This window comes from Oncorhynchus masou, chromosome 2 (genome assembly GCF_036934945.1).
Source record: "Oncorhynchus masou masou isolate Uvic2021 chromosome 2, UVic_Omas_1.1, whole genome shotgun sequence".
Classification (NCBI taxonomy): Eukaryota; Metazoa; Chordata; class Actinopteri; order Salmoniformes; family Salmonidae; genus Oncorhynchus; species Oncorhynchus masou.
In genome coordinates this window covers 5,207,842-5,224,733 of record NC_088213.1, presented here as the reverse complement: position 1 = coordinate 5,224,733, position 16,892 = coordinate 5,207,842, and the positions used below count along the sequence as shown (strand labels likewise).

The 16,892-nt window shown below is 42.1% G+C and overlaps 2 pseudogenes; one reads left to right on the top strand and one right to left on the bottom strand.

Annotated features, from left to right (window-relative positions):
• The window catches only part of LOC135552268 (non-muscle caldesmon-like), a 73,863-nt pseudogene extending 64,009 nt beyond the window's left edge, over window positions 1–9,854 (top strand).
• Window positions 2,229–7,032, bottom strand: LOC135551975 (mucin-2-like; annotated as a pseudogene).
• Window positions 9,855–16,892: the final 7,038 nt, after the last annotated feature.

Below are 16,892 nucleotides of genomic sequence, written 5' to 3'. Positions count from 1 at the left end.
CCTTCTGTAGTTTATTACACAGCTTCCTGTATCACGATGACCCTTCTGTAGTTTATTACAAAGCTTCCTGTATCACGATGACCCTTCTGTAGTTTATTACACAGCTTCCTGTATCACGATGACCCTTCTGTAGTTTATTAAACAGCTTCCTGTAGTTTATTGCATGAGGCTCCTTTATCTTACATTCCTTCATTTTTATCCATTCTGCACTATTGAAGACATTCATCACAAAGCAATCCATGTCCTATCATCATGTCCCATAAGGATACATGTCCTATCATCATGTCCCAATGAGGACCCATGTCCTATCATAATGTCCCATAAAGATACATGTCCTCTCATCATGTCCCATAAGGACCCATGTCCTATCATCATGTCCCATAAGGATACATGTCCCATCATCATGTCCCAATGAGGACCCATATCCTATCATCATGTCCCATAAGGACCCATATCCTATCATCATGTCCCAGTGAGGATTCATGTCCTATCATCATGTCCCATAAGGACCCATGTCCTATCATCATGTCCCATAAGGACCCATGTCCTATCATCATGTCCCATAAGGACCCATGTCCTATCATCATGTCCCATAAGGCCCCATGTCCTATCATCATGTCCCATAAGGCCCCATGTCCTATCATCATGTCCCAGTGAGGATCCATGTCCTATCATCATGTCCCATAAGGACCCATGTCCTATCATCATGTCCCATAAGGACCCATGTCCTATCATCATGTCCCATAAGGACCCATGTCCTATCATCATGTCCCATAAGGACCCATATCCTATCATCATGTCCCATAAGGACCCATGTCCTATCATCATGTCCCATAAGGACCCATGTCCTATCATCATGTCCCATAAGGACCCATGTCCTATCATCATGTCCCATAAGGACCCATGTCCTATCATCATGTCCCATAAGGACCCATGTCCTATCATCATGTCCCATAAGGACCCATGTCCTATCATCATGTCCCATAAGGATCCATGTCCTATCATCATGTTCCATCATCATGTCCCAATGAGGACCCATGTCCTATCATCATGTCCCAATGAGGACCCATGTCCTATCATCATGTCCCATAAGGCCCCATGTCCTATCATCATGTCCCATAAAGATACATGTCCTATCATCATGTCCCAATGAGGACTCATGTCCTATCATAATGTCCCAATGAGGACCCATGTCCTATCATCATGTCCCATGAGGACCCATATCCTATCATCATGTCCCATAAGGATCCATGTCCTATCATAATGTCCCAATGAGGACCCATGTCCTATCATCATGTCCCATAAGGACCCATATCCTATCATCATGTCCCATAAGGATCCATGTCCTATCATCATGTCCCATAAGGACCCATGTCCTATCATCATGTCCCATAAAGACCCATATCCTATCATCATGTCCCATAAGGACCCATGTCCTATCATTATGTCCCATAAGGACCCATGTCTTATCATCATGTCCCAATGAGGAACCATGTCCTATTATCATGTCCCATAAGGATCCATGTCCATCTGTTTTTTCTCTGCCCTTTCTTCTGCTCAGAGAATCTCCAACGTATCTAAAAGCTGTCTCCTTCCTCCTACTGGACATTTGACATGACATTAATACATTCCGTTTGCTATTTAAATATATTTTTAACGAACCTGCAAACTGAAAGTGCTTTTCAAACCAACTGTTTTTGTGTTGTCATTTCCAGTCGGGCCTACGTATCCTTCTGCTGCCTTCTATTGAAGCCACACCTTCTCCCCCTGTATGTCCAACTTCTGCAGCTGTGCCCCTCCCATAGCTCCACTGTAGAGTTATAAACACTAGAAGGAAAACTTCATATCTTTTCCACTGACTTTAAAAACGTTGCATGCAGTCACAGTGTTAAGTTCAAAGTTAGAGTTCTCACTCGAGTCTGGTGTATTAGCTAGCTATTAGCTAGGCCCTGCCGCTAACTAGGCTCCACCTCTAAATAGGCTCCACCTCTAGCTAGCCTAAACATTTAGCTAGGCTCCACCTCTAACTTGGCTCAACCTCTAGCTAGGCTCCACCTCTAGCTAGGCCACGCCTCTAATTAGGCTCCACCTCTAACTAGCCTCCACATCTAGCTGGCCTCCACATCTAGCTAGGCTCCACCTCTAACTTGTCTCAACCTCTAGCTAGGCTCCACCTCTAGCTAGGCCACGCCTCTAATTAGGCTCCACCTCTAGCTAGGCTCCACCTCTAGCTAGGCTCCACCTGTCTCACAGCTCCACTGCTCTGTCATCCAATGCCCTTCCTTCTTCAATCCAGGAATGTACAAGCCCTATTTATTACACACTGTCATCAGACACTCTCCTCCTAACCTCACCCAGGGTGAACACTCTAAGACTAAGACACGAGCAACGCTTCAAAAATACAACATCTTTCTATGGAGCAAGAAAGATGTAATGAGCCGTCTGCATGCATCCTACATCATTGTCTTAAAAGCTCATGATCATAGTTAAAAATCATAGTTTAAACACCATAATGAAGTAAATATCCTGGCGTAGCCTACTGCACTGCAGCCCTTGATCGGAAGCTTATTTAACATACACATCTCTAGCTATATGATAACTGAAATCAATCTATTGAGGTTTATTCATCTACTTAATGAGAAGATTGAGCAGCAATATTCTGGTGTGTGTGGAGTTCAAAGTCAGACATCAGTTGTTCTTGAGGAACCGAATCCCCTGGCAGTTTTATTAAAGTCCTTCCCTTCCCCGTCCTGATTTTTGCGGTTAATCAGCCCCCTTTGGAACACAGCTGACATCTTCACCAGCGGCTTCTCTGCAGCCTCTTTAATCTTTCTGGCATCGAAGCGCGGACTGTAGAGGAGGAGCGGCAGACGACTGGCAAAAGAGGGGACGACCTCCATCTCATTCTCTTTCTGCTGATTGACTTTCCGTGTCTTATTGGTCTGCTCTCTCTGGTCTTTCTTCTTGTCGGAACCGTCGGGAGCTTTGCTAGCTTTGATCTGCTGCATGATTGCTTCTTTGGTAGAGAACATGTGGAAGAGCATGGCATCCCACATCTTCATTGCTCTGGGCGCCTCTGTCTCCTTCAGCACCTCTTTGCCCTTCTCAGAGTGGTCTTCGACTTTTGCTGAAGAAGATTGACTAGATTTGGCCTGGTCAGTGTTCTTACTGTAGATGGCGCCATCCCTGCGGACAGATTCGGGCTCTGGCTCCGGGAACTGAGGTTCCTCTGGTTCAACGACCATGTGTTTTTTGAGGCGCGACCAGCCACTGAACATGGTCTTCATACTTTTAGGTTTCATTGCATTCAGTGCAGCGTTAGCAAGGCTAGGTTTAGCGGTTGGAGTTTGGGGCTTGACTACTTTGTCTACATTGTCAACAGTCGAAGATGCAGTTGATATCGTAGGCTTCGTACAGGGTGTCTCTTGACGTCTGGCTGCTTTCCCCTGTGCACCTGATGCATTGGCTTCCACATCTTCCATTGTGTCTGTCTCTGTCTGTCCAGTCTTTGGCTGAGATGGCGATGACATTCCTCTGTTTGTGGACGGGGCTTTTACAGAGGCTGAGGCCTGAGGCAGAGAGGCAGGAGTGGAAGAGTCAATCACTTTGGTAACGGCAGGTAGTTTTATCACAGTGTCTACGGCAGCGGTTGGGGTTGGGGACGATATACGTTCTATAGCAGGCTTTGTGGAAGTGGTGTTAGTCGATTGAGGCTCTGGTGTCGGTTTTAGAGAGGCAATAGCTTCAATGTCATGCTTCGTCAAGGGTTTAGCCTCAGTAGACGGGTTTAACCAAGGTCTAGTGGGACTAAAGCAACTTCTTGATGACATAACCTTTGCAGCAGGTCGAGCTTCAACAGTAGGGCTGAAGCAGGATCTACTTTCTATAGTAGGTGTTGTTGAAGGTTGTACCTTCATGGTAGGCTTGTTAGCTGGTTTAGGTTCTGGTGCAGGTTTTGTGAAGTCTCTAGTTTCCGTATTATTCTGTGTAAAGGGTTTAGCTTCAATAAAAGGGCTTAAGGTGGTTTCTCTTTCTATGGGCTTTGGGGAAGGTGGTACATTTATGCTAGGCTTGTTAGCTGGTTTAGGCTCTGGGGATGATTTAGCAAAGACTCTAGTTTCCATATTGTGCTGGATAAGGGGTTTAGCTTCAACAGTAGGGCTGAAACAGAGTCTAGTTCCTCTAGTAGGTTCTGTTGAAGGTTGTACATTTATGCTAGGCTTGTTAGCTGGTTTAGGCTCTGGGGATGATTTAGCAAAGACTCTAGTTTCCATATTGTGCTGGATAAGGGGTTTAGCTTCAACAGTAGGGCTGAAGCAGGGTCTAGTTTCCATAGTAGGTGTTGTTGAAGGTTGGACATTTACGGTAGGCTTATTTGTTGCATGGTTAGGTTCTGTAACAGCTTTAGGTTCCATAGGTGGTGTTGACCATGGTCTGTTATGTCTACGTGGCGGTGTAGAAGGTAGAACGTTTATGGTGGGTTTGTTAGGAAGCACTGAGACCGGTTTTGGGGAGGCGCTAGCTTCTATGACGGACTTCATAAAGGGTTTCGCTTCAATAGTAGGGCTAAAAGAGTCTGCAGTAGGTTTTGTTGAAGGTTGTACATTTATGGTAGTTATATTAGCCCAGACAGGTTCAAGGGATTTTGGTGAGGCTTTAGCTTCTGCAACAGATTTTGTAAAGGGTTTAGTTTCTAAAGCAGGGGTTGAGGGAGGTATGGTCTCTATTATGGGAGGTGTGGGAGGTTGTACAATTATTATAGGCCTGTTAGTATGTGGGACAGGTTTTGGAGAGGAACTATTGTTGTAAACAGGCTTTGTAAAATGCTTAGCTTGTAAAGCAGGGCTTATTGGGGATCTAATTTCTGTGGATGGCTGTGCACTTATGATAGTTGAGTTAGTACGTGTAGGCTCTAGGGATGGTTTCAGCCAAGCTCCATTTGCTACAATAGGGTTTGTAAATTGTTTACCTTCGTTCTTGGAGCTGGCTGAGAATCTCGTTTCAGTAGTGGACTTGGTGGAAGGTTTTTCATCAATGGTAGATTTTGTAGATTGTCTGCATTCAATTGCTTTGTGGGAGTTGGTTTCTACAAAATGCTTCCTGGTATGGTTTGCATGGTACTGCATGGTACTGGGCAGAATATTTTCTGGAGTAGACTTGCCAGGTTGTACAGGTTCTATTAAATGATCGTTGGGGAGTTGGGCTACTATGCTAGTCGTGCTAGAGAGTTGGGCTTCTATGCTAGGTGGGCTGGGAAGTTGGGCTACTATGCTAGGCTAGAGAGTTGGGCTTCTATGCTAGGCGTGCTAGAGAGTTGGGCTACTATGCTAGGTGGGCTGGGAAGTTGGGCTTCTATGCTAGGTGGGCTGGGAAGTTGGGCTACTATGATAGGTGAGCTGGGAAGTTGGGCTACTATGATAGGTGAGCTGGGAAGTTGGGTTATTTTGGTAGGTGGGCTAGGAAGTTTAGTTCCAGTGATAGGTGTGCATGAATGTTGGTTTTCTATAGTAGGTTTGGTGAGGACTTGGGTTCCTCTTTCAATGGTAGGTGTTTCAATAGAAGGTGAATGAGAGAGTTGAGTTCTTATGGTTGTCACATTAGGCTTGCTAGGTAGTTTGGTGTCTATAGTAGGCTTGCCTGGTAGTATAGTTGCTGCGGTAGGTTGGCTGGGGAGTTGGCTTCCTATATCAGGCTTGTTGAGGACTTGAGCTCCTATGACAGGTTTTCTGTGTAGTTTAGTGTCTGTGCTAATATTAGCCTCGACAGAAAGATGCATGACTATGGGATCTGCCTCTGACTTTCCACTGTGTCGGGGAATATTTGCTACAGTTGAATTTTGTGAAACTTCAGCATTTGGAATGCTGAAAGGAAACAGTGACTTTGACACAACATTCCTACCTATTGGGAATAAAGGAGTTTCATTTAGCTGAAATGGAGCTGGTCTGGTTGTGTGTACCACACCTGCTTTATGTGACAGTCTTGGAACCTCAGAATGAGAGGCCATTGGTGTGGGGACTTCACTGGTGGCTGGTGGAAGAGTTAACTGTCCGAGGGCCAATAGAAGTTCAGGTTTTGTTAAGTCCACAATGGGTGTTATATCAGGTTGTATTGCATAAGCAGGTGCTTCAGATTTGTTAACATCTGATGTATTGGGTTTAAATATGGCTGCCTTATCTGTCGGTGTCTGAGAACAGCCAGTTGCAGCTAAAGGTGTTGAAAGCGAAGGTGCTGGAACAGTAGAATGCTGCCCTTGCAAGGTAGGTTTCTGTTGTTCTCTGTTGGGTGTGTTTGATCCCATGGGGGATGTTTCAGGTTTAGAGATTAAAGGAGGATGAGGCCCATTTGGTAATCCATTGGTCTGTGCTGTGGATGGTGATGGTGTTGATTCATTAGCTTTAGGTCCAGAAGGACCGTAGTATGTCCGGATCCCACCATAGGCAACATACTCAGCCGGAGTCAGTCCGTAATATGTTGACCGTGTTTTAGGTTTTTTGGATGTAGGGGTCTTTTGATGCTCTATCAATGGTGCCAGAACTTTACGTAAGCCAATTATAGGAGAGTCTGGGTATCTAGGGGTCAATGGGGATTGAGGTGATGAAATCATTGGTGTTAGCCCAGTGTTTGGAGGTGGTTGTGCTGAGATCATTGGCACAGTGGGTCTGTTTGGTGGAGCTGAAATCGTTGGCGCTTCGTATCCATTTGAAGCTGTCTTTGGTATCCTTTTGGGGGACAATGGGGTCTGTTGCTTTTGATACTCAGGTGGGGTTCCATATTCAGTTGTTTCATCCATCTTGTCTTTCAGCATATGAGGTTCTGTAAACTTTACTTTTGGCTTGGAAACTGCAATGTCACGTGCAGCAATCTTTGATTCTAGAATCTCATTGGGAGTTCTCTCAGCCATAGATCTTTCAGTGGTGGTTGTACTTCCACTAGTCTGGTTCCTATTTCTATCCCCACTGGTTGGACCTTGTGAAAGTTCCACTGAGCCGGCACAGGCAGATCCAGCTGATTTTGGTTGTTCAGTGGCTGTTGAGCGAGTTTGGGCTGCACTTGTAACAGGCATTGATGGGGGTGATTTGACTCTGCTGGCAACAGGAATTGCTAGGGGAGTTTGGGCTGTACTGGTAACAGTCATCGCCGGGGGAGATTTGACTCTACACATAACAGGCATGGGTGACTTGTGTCTCTGTGTGTTTATGACTGAGGCATGTACATCTTGATAGGAGCTGAAGGTAGGAGATATATTAGTCATAAATCCGAGCATAGCAGTTGTACTCTGTATCTCCTTGTATCTGTGTGTCTCTTTGTTTGCAACCAAAGCATGTACATCTTGATAGGAGCTGAATGCAGAAGATATCGCAGCCATAGACCGTTCCATGTTGGTTGTTATTCCATTAGTCTGAGTTATACTTCTTTCAACACTGGTCAGACCTTGTACATGTTTGTCAGAGTTAGATCCTATTGGTTTTGGTGCTTCTGCTGCAGCTGAGGGAATATTGCTTGTAGTGGTAACAGGCATTGAAGGAGGAGATTTGACTCTACTGTTAACCGTTATTGCTGAGGGTGTTTGGGCTGTACTGACTATATGTATTGTTGAGGGAGATTTGACTCTACTGTTAACCGTTATTGCTGAGGGTGTTTGGGCTGTACTGGCTATATGTATTGCTGAGGGAGATTTGACTCTACTGTTAACCGTTATTGCTGAGGGTGTTTGGGCTGTACTGGTAATATGTATTGCTGAGGGAGATTTGACTCTACTGTTAACCGTTATTGCTGAGGGTGTGTGGGCTGTACTGGTAATAGCCATTGGTGACTTGAATCTCTGTGTGACGTGTACATCCTGACAGGAGCTGAACATAGAAGATAAATTAGCCATAGATCCTCTCATGGTAGTTGTAATTCCATTATTTTGGAATATGTCTGTATCTGAACGAGATCCAATTGGTTTCAGTTGTTCGGTTGCTGCTGAGAGAGTACTGGTAACAGTCCTTGGTGACTTGTATTTCTCTGTCTCTGTGTTTACGACCGAGGCGTGCACATCCCGAGAGGAGAAGAAGATTGGACTTGCAGCGAACAGGAGTGGATTGGCTTTCGATATCTCAAAAACAGGTGTCAGTCGTCCCATTGTGGGATGGTGTGAGGGTGTTTTCGATCTTCCAGAAGGGGTCTTTGCCACGGAAACTTTATATGGGATAGCCGGCTCACTTTGATGACAAGTCTTTGGGGATTTCTCCCTGTGTATCGTGGATAGCGATGCTCCTTGATACAATATATTCACTCCTGTTATGTCTGGAAGTGCAGGCTTGGAGATTTCGTAGAACGTTGCCTGGGATGTGTAAATCACTGTTTGTGGGATGACTTTACGGGAATCAGCTTGATTTATTTGCGTGCTGACCGTCTTAGAAGCCACTTTGCTCATAATGTGACCTTCAGAACCAAGGTTATTAGTGACCAAAGCTGGTGTGTGCTTTGGAGCCTCATCCTTTGGCTTACTGGGTGTCGTCACCTGATGGGTTGAGGTCAGAGGTTGTGTCTGAAGGGTTGGCGCTGACATCAGTACTGGAGCAGGAGGTGGGACTGGACCTTGGACCTGAGCTGGTAATGGTGCCAGACCCGGACCCAGGCTCGGACCACTAGGTACTGGTGGGGAAAGAGTCATAACATGAGTTGATATCTTAGGGGAACATGGAGTTGGGGGAGTTGACTGTGGTACACTGGGGACTGAGTCTGGAGCTACTGTTGCCGTGGCCACCGACCCAGACGAATTCAGTGCTACAGATGAATACAAGTCATACAGATGAACTGCAGGGCCTTGTGAGAACTCAGGTACGGGTGGGGGTGGGGGTGGGGGTGGCGGAGGCGAGGGTGGCATCATGCTTTCTGTGTCGTCGTCGTCAAACATAAACGACGAGCACTCAAAGAGGGGCGCCACCTGGTTCTCTGATGTCTGCATGGGAGCGGTGTAGTCCAGGGGTGGGGAAAGACCCCTGTCTGGCCGTGAGGATTGTTACCATATGGACCACTGGGGGGAACGAGAACAGAGAGGGGGTGTGGATCATACAGAGGCCTAATGGGGAAACTGAAGTCCGGTGACCGGGGAGGAGTCGAGTGTGTGTCGCTGTGCTCGAGGTCCGAAGCTTCGTGTACGGGGGACAGACAGGAGCGGAAGGGGATGGGAGTCTGGGAGGGTCGGGCTTTCTTCTTGGCACTCTTCTTGATGAGTTTCTGCAGCCGGGCATTGGCCTTGTCTGGTTTGGGCAGCAGGGGAGGGGGAGGCTGGGAGGGGTCGGGAAGGTCCGGCTGGAGTCCATTGCTGTACCTGACTGACATCAGCGATTCATTTCAACCCCCTGAAAAGACAAAACAAAGACAAAACATCAAGCGGCAAGAATTCAATGAAAAAAATGGCAATTTTATCTGACATAAATCTACCAAAACTTTAACCCACGACTTTAATTTTTTTGTGAGCTTCTATTAAGACAAAATTCATTACAAACTGAAAACATTTAACACAAACAGAAGATGACACGTACTAGTGTGTCACTGTAATGAATAGAAATGAATCATTGACATCCCTCTTCTCTTTCTGGTTTGATTTTCAGCTGGTCAATGCCTTGAGGAATTGTGAAGAACGGACGTTGGACTGTGATTATTTCGACGATCACTTCACATCATATTTATCATTCATTTCATTTAGCCGACATTTTCCTCTTAAAAACTATGTTTAGATCAACATTGTTTGAAGCATATGCAGTATGTTATGTGTACCAGTTGATTTTCTCCATAGCAACACACTGCCAACCTGGTATAAAATTATTCACAAACGGTCAAAAATATACAATTATGCAAAAATATTCATGTTTGTACTCGTTTTTATTTTGGACAATCTTATCCATGATGTATGTTAGTGAATAATGTGTTTTCATTTACTGTTTGTTAACTTTAATTTTTAAAAATGTAATAAAGTAAATGAATGAGGTAAATGTGCCATTGTGTGATATAACATATTTAGAGTATTTAAACAGTCCTATTTCTGTGGTTCTGTCAATCTCTATGTTGTTTCCCTTAGTGGGTGAGGTCATGGGATACTGATCCTGAGGTCTGTGCATGTTGTTTCAGTAATGTGGGCCAGCCCTCACAGCTGTCCTGCTCTTTATTTAACCACTGCTAATGGCTCTATGAAAACTGCTTTAGATAGATTTGGCATCCCATGACAACCGGCTCGTTAAAATACGTTCTTAAAGGGCTTCGGTATCCCGGGGGTACTGGGTAACTTTATAAAACCTCAATAGTTGAAATAGACAATAGAAGTCCCTTTGGTGTCTACTTTAAAAGGATCATAATAGGTGAGGCAAGTATAAACATGTCTCCATATAAAGTTTATATATTTAGGTTAAAACCTTGTCAGGTGTTCTAAGGGGATATTGTTACCTAATACGACTTGTTTGTTGGTTTCTTACTGGTTAAAAGTAATCATATTACATAACAGAAAATCATAACACAATCCAATCTTCATTTTAAAATCAAGGTTTTGGTGGTTCAATCGGTTTTGGAACAACAATAGATTGTGATTGTACCCTTCACACTGGGTCAAACAAGGCAATCTGGATCAACCACACTAATCTGGATCAACCAGACTAATCTGGATCAACCACACTAATCTGGATCAACCACACAAATCTAGATCAACCATTATGATCTGGATCAACCACTCTAATCTGGATCAACCACGCTAATCTGGATTAACCACGCTAATCTGGATTAACCACGCTAATCTGGATCAACTATGCTAATCTGGATCAACCACGCTAATCTGGATCAACCACACTAATATGGATCAACCACGCTAATCTGGATCAACCACACTAATCTGGATCAACCACACGCATCTGGATCAACCACACTAATCTGGATTAACCACGCTAATCTGGATCAACCATGCCAATCTGGATCAACCATGCTAATCTGGATCAACCACTCTAATCCGGAGCACCACTCTAATCGGCTCAACCACACTAATCTGGATCAACCACTCTAATCAGATCAACCACACTAATCTGGATCAACCACTCTAATCCGGATCACCACTCTAATCCGGATCAAACACGTTAATCTGGATCAACCACGCTAATTTGGATCACCACTCTAATCCGGATCAAACACGTTAATCTGGATCAACCACGCTAATTTGGATCAGGATCAGGCAATCCAAATGCATGTTTTGAGTTACTTCGGCGACAACTGTAGCATTTTAGCTAATCCCAACCCTTATTCTAAACTTAACCCAACTCATCTATCCTTTAAACTGTAGCATTTTAGCTAATCCCAACCCTTATTCTAAACTTAACCCAACTCATCTATCCTTTAAACTGTAGCATTTTAGCTAATCCCAACCTTTATTCTGAATTTAACCCAACTCATCTATCCTTTAAACTGTAGCATTTTAGCTAATCCCAACCTTTATTCTAAACTTAACCCAACTCATCTATCCTTTAAACTGTAGCATTTTAGCTAATCCCAACCCTTATTCTAAACTTAACCCAACTCATCTATCCTTTAAACTGTAGCATTTTAGCTAATCCCAACCCTTATTCTAAATTTAACCCAACTCATCTATCCTTTAAACTGTAGCATTTTAGCTAATCCCAACCCTTATTCTAAATTTAACCCAACTCATCTATCCTTTAAACTGTAGCATTTTAGCTAATCCCAACCTTTATTCTGAATTTAACCCAACTCATCTATCCTTTAAACTGTAGCACTTTAGCTAATCCCAACCTTTATTCTAAACTTAACCCAACTCATCTATCCTTTAAACTGTAGCATTTTAGCTAATCCCAACCCTTATTCTAAACTTAACCCAACTCATCTATCCTTTAAACTGTAGCATTTTAGCTAATCCCAACCCTTATTCTAAATTTAACCCAACTCATCTATCCTTTAAACTGTAGCATTTTAGCTAATCCCAACCCTTATTCTAAACTTAACCCAACTCATCTATCCTTTAAACTGTAGCATTTTAGCTAATCCCAACCCTTATTCTAAACTTAACCCAACTCATCTATCCTTTAAACTGTAGCATTTTAGCTAATCCCAACCCTTATTCTAAACTTAACCCAACTCATCTATCCTTTAAACTGTAGCATTTTAGCTAATCCCAACCCTTATTCTAAATTTAACCCAACTCATCTATCCTTTAAACTGTAGCATTTTAGCTAATACCAACCCTTATTCTAAACTTAACCCAACTCATCTATCCTTTAAACTGTAGCATTTTAGCTAATCTCAACCCTTATTCTAAACTTAACCCAACTCATCTATCCTTTAAACTGTAGCATTTTAGCTAATCCCAACCCTTATTCTAAATTTAACCCAACTCATCTATCCTTTAAACTGTAGCATTTTAGCTAATCTCAACCCTTATTCTAAACTTAACCCAACTCATCTATCCTTTAAACTGTAGCATTTTAGCTAATCCCAACCCTTATTCTAAACTTAACCCAACTCATCTATCCTTTAAACTGTAGCATTTTAGCTAATCCCAACCCTTATTCTAAACTTAACCCAACTCATCTATCCTTTAAACTGTAGCATTTTAGCTAATCCCAACCCTTATTCTAAATTTAACCCAACTCATCTCTCCTTTAAACTGTAGCATTTTAGCTAATCCCATCCCTTATTCTAAATTTAACCCAACTCATCTATCCTTTAAACTGTAGCATTTTAGCTAATCCCAACCCTTATTCTAAACTTAACCCAACTCATCTATCCTTTAAACCACATATGTCAGAGTCAAGGCCCGCGGGCCACATCCGGCCCGCGAGAAGGTTTTTTACGGCCCCTGGGATGATCTTGATTTATTTTAGCGGCCCGCAGACCTTATTCTAAGCCGGCAGCCCTCAGATCTTTTACACTGCACCAATACTACATTTCCCACAATGCAACGGTGACAACTCATCTATCCTTTAAACTGCTTCATTTCAATATTTATTGGCACAGCAGTCTCAGCATCCAGTAAAATTAACTTTCAGATACCCATCAAAAATGGCAAAACGGAAGGTGGACACTGAGAACCGGGGTTTCAAACAAGGTAGCAAAAAACCTGTGTGTCTTCTGTGTGGAGAAAGTGTCTATCCTTTGAAAGAGTATAATTTGAGCTAATATGAAACGAAACACCGGACAAAAACAAGAATATGGACATGGAACAAAGGCTACTAAAGGCAGAGGAATTAAAACGAGGCCTCAAATCTCGACTAGGCTCTGTTAAAAAAGCCAAATCACAAGGCCAGGCTGCTGTCAAGGCCAGTTTTATTTTGGCAGAAGAGATCGCTAAATCAGCCCGGCCATTTACGGAGGGGGATTTCATCAAAAACTGCATGATTAAAGTTAATCCCAAGTTTGCCCAGAAAAAAGGCAACTCTATTTTAAATGTGAGTCTGAGCAGAAACACCATTCTAGAGTAGACCAGTTGTCCATCAATCTAAAAGAGCAGCTTGTGAAAAAGGGAAAAGATTTCATTGCATATTCCTTGGCTGTGGATGAGAACCGACATTTCTGACATTGCCCAGTTGTCAATTTTCAAATTTGTCTTTTGTGTCTGTTGAAAATTAAAGATTACTGACAGAGCCATAAGAAAATATTGCTTTATTTATCTGATCATATTGGAATATATTTGTTAGGTTTTCAGTAGGTTCAATTAGGTTCACTAGACTATATGCGTCATTTAAAAAATTTTCAATGAACATTCGAACAGTCCGGCCCTCGGCTTGTAGCTAAATTTTTTATTTGGCCCTCCGTCCATTTGACTTTGACACCCCTGCTTTAAACTGTAGCATTTTAGCTAATCCCATCCCTTATTCTAAATTTAACCCAACTCATCTATCCTTTAAACTGTAGCATTTTAGCTAATCCCATCCCTTATTCTAAATTTAACCCAACTCATCTATCCTTTAAACTGTAGCATTTTAGCTAATCCCATCCCTTATTCTAAATTTAACCCAACTCATCTATCCTTTAAACTGTAGCATTTTAGCTAATCCCATCCCTTATTCTAAATTTAACCCAACTCATCTATCCTTTAAACTGTAGCATTTTAGCTAATCTCAACCCTTATTCTAAACTTAACCCAACTCATGTATCCTTTGTTGGTTTTAGTTCTCCTAACCTAACCTTTTAGTTCTCCTAACCTTTTTTCATTAGTTACCGCCAAGGTAAATTCTCCCCATAATTCTCCTTACCCATAATTATGGATAAGGGGGCGGCAGGGTAGCCTAGTGGTTAGAGTGTTGGACTAGTAACCGAAAGGTTGCAAGTTCGAATCCCCGAGCTGACAAGGTACAAATCTGTCGTTCTGCCCCTGAACAGGCAGTTAACCCACTGTTCCCAGGCCGTCATTGAAAATAAGAATTTGTTCTTAACTGACCTGCCTGGTTAAATAAAGGTAAAAAAAAAAAAATCAGTAGCAACAAGCAACTGGTCACAGATAACGACGTGCAATACTACAGTATACGTCCTCTAAGATGTTTGAAAATTTATGATATTGTTGATTACTGCTGTTTTTTACTTTTTTTCTCTTGTAACTAGCTGATTCATCTAGCCTACATTAGAGATGATCAGATGATATATATAACTAGCTGATTCATCTAGCCTACATTAGAGATGATCAGATGATATATCAGTAGCAACAAGCAACCTAACTAGCTGATTCATCTAGGCTCCATTAGAGATGATCAGATGATATATCTAACTAGCTGATTCATCTAGGCTCCATTAGAGATGATCAGATGGTATATCTAACTAGCTGATTCATCTAGCCTACATTAGAGATGATCAGATGATATATCTAACTAGCTGATTCATCTAGGCTCCATTAGAGATGATCAGATGGTATATCTAACTAGCTGATTCATCTAGCCTACATTAGAGATGATCAGATGGTATATCTAACTAGCTGATTCATCTAGCCTACATTAGAGATGATCAGATGGTATATCTAACTAGCTGATTCATCTAGCCTACATTAGAGATGATCAGATGGTATATCTAACTAGCTGATTCATCTAGCCTACATTAGAGATGATCAGATGGTATATCTAACTAGCTGATTCATCTAGCCTACATTAGAGATGATCAGATGGTATATCTAACTAGCTGATTCATCTAGCCTACATTAGAGATGATCAGATGATATATCTAACTAGCTGATTCATCTAGGCTCCATTAGAGATGATCAGATGGTATATCTAACTAGCTGATTCACCTAGGCTACATTAGAGATGATCAGGTGACATAACTAACTATCTGATTCATCTAGGCTCCATTAGAGATGATCAGATGGTATATCTAACTTTCTCTCACCCATCTACACACAATATCCCATAATGACAAATTGAAAATATGGTTGTTTATAAAAAAAAATCTATATATATATATTGAAAATGAAACACAGAAATATCTCATTTACATAAGTATTCTCATCCCTTTGTTACTACGCTCCGAATTGAGCTCAGGTTAAATGAAATTGGACATGATTTAGAAAGGAACACACCTGTCTATACAAGGACCCACTGTTGTCAGATCAGAAACGATAACATGGAGTCCAATAAACTGCCAGTAGATCTCTGAGAGACAACTGTGATGAGGGGTATATCTGGGGAAGGGTATTAAACTATTTCTACAGTGGTGACAGTTTCCAGAAGCACAGTGGTCTTCATCATTGGGAAACGGAAACAATATGGAACTACCCAAGACTATGTTGTGTTTGTGTCTGAATTTAAAATGGATTCAATTGAGATCGTGTGTCACTGATCTACCACGATATGCCATAATGTGAAAGTGGAATATTGTTTGTTGAACATTTTTGAAATGAATTAAAAATGAAAAGCTGAAATGTCTTTAGTCAATAAGTATTCAACCCCTCCGTTATGGAAAGCCTTAATATGATCAGAAGGAAAAATGGGGTTCATAAAATGTCTAATAAATTGCATGGACCCATTCCGTGTTCAGTAACAGTAACGTTCTTTATTAATGACTACCCCATAACTGTAATAAATTGCATGGACCCATTCCGTGTTCAGTAACAGTGACGTTCTTTATTAATGACTACCCCATAACTGTAATAAATTGCATGGACCCATTCCGTGTTCAGTAACAGTAACGTTCTTTATTAATGACTACCCCATAACTGTAATAAATTGCATGGACCCATTCCGTGTTCAGTAACAGTAACGTTCTTTATTAATGACTACCCCATAACTGTAATAAATTGCATGGACCCATTCCATGTTCAGTAACAGTGGTTAACAACCTTTATTAATGACTACCCCATAACTGTAATAAATTGCATGGACCCATTCCATGTTCAGTAACAGTGGTTAACAACCTTTATTAATGACTACCCCATAACTGTAATAAATTGCATGGACCCATTCCGTGTTCAGTAACAGTAGCGTTCTTTATTAATGACTACCCCATAACTGTAATAAATTATGGACCCATTCCGTGTTCAGTAACAGTGGTTAACAACCTTTATTAATGACTACCCCATAACTGTAATAAATTGCATGGACCCATTCCGTGTTCAGTAACAGTAACGTTCTTTATTAATGACTACCCCATAACTGTAATAAATTGCATGGACCCATTCCGTGTTCAGTAACAGTAACGTTCTTTATTAATGACTACCCCATAACCCCAGATATACAATCCTTTTTAAGTTCCCTCAACTGACTGGTGAATTTGACTCAGACTCAACCGCAAAGACCAGGGAAGTTTTCAATGCCTCGCAGAGAAGGGCACCAACACTTTCAGCTTGGTGAATGATCAATTAGGCTTCGGATGGTGCGTCAATACACCCAGTCACTACAAAGATACAGGCATCTTTCCTAACTCAG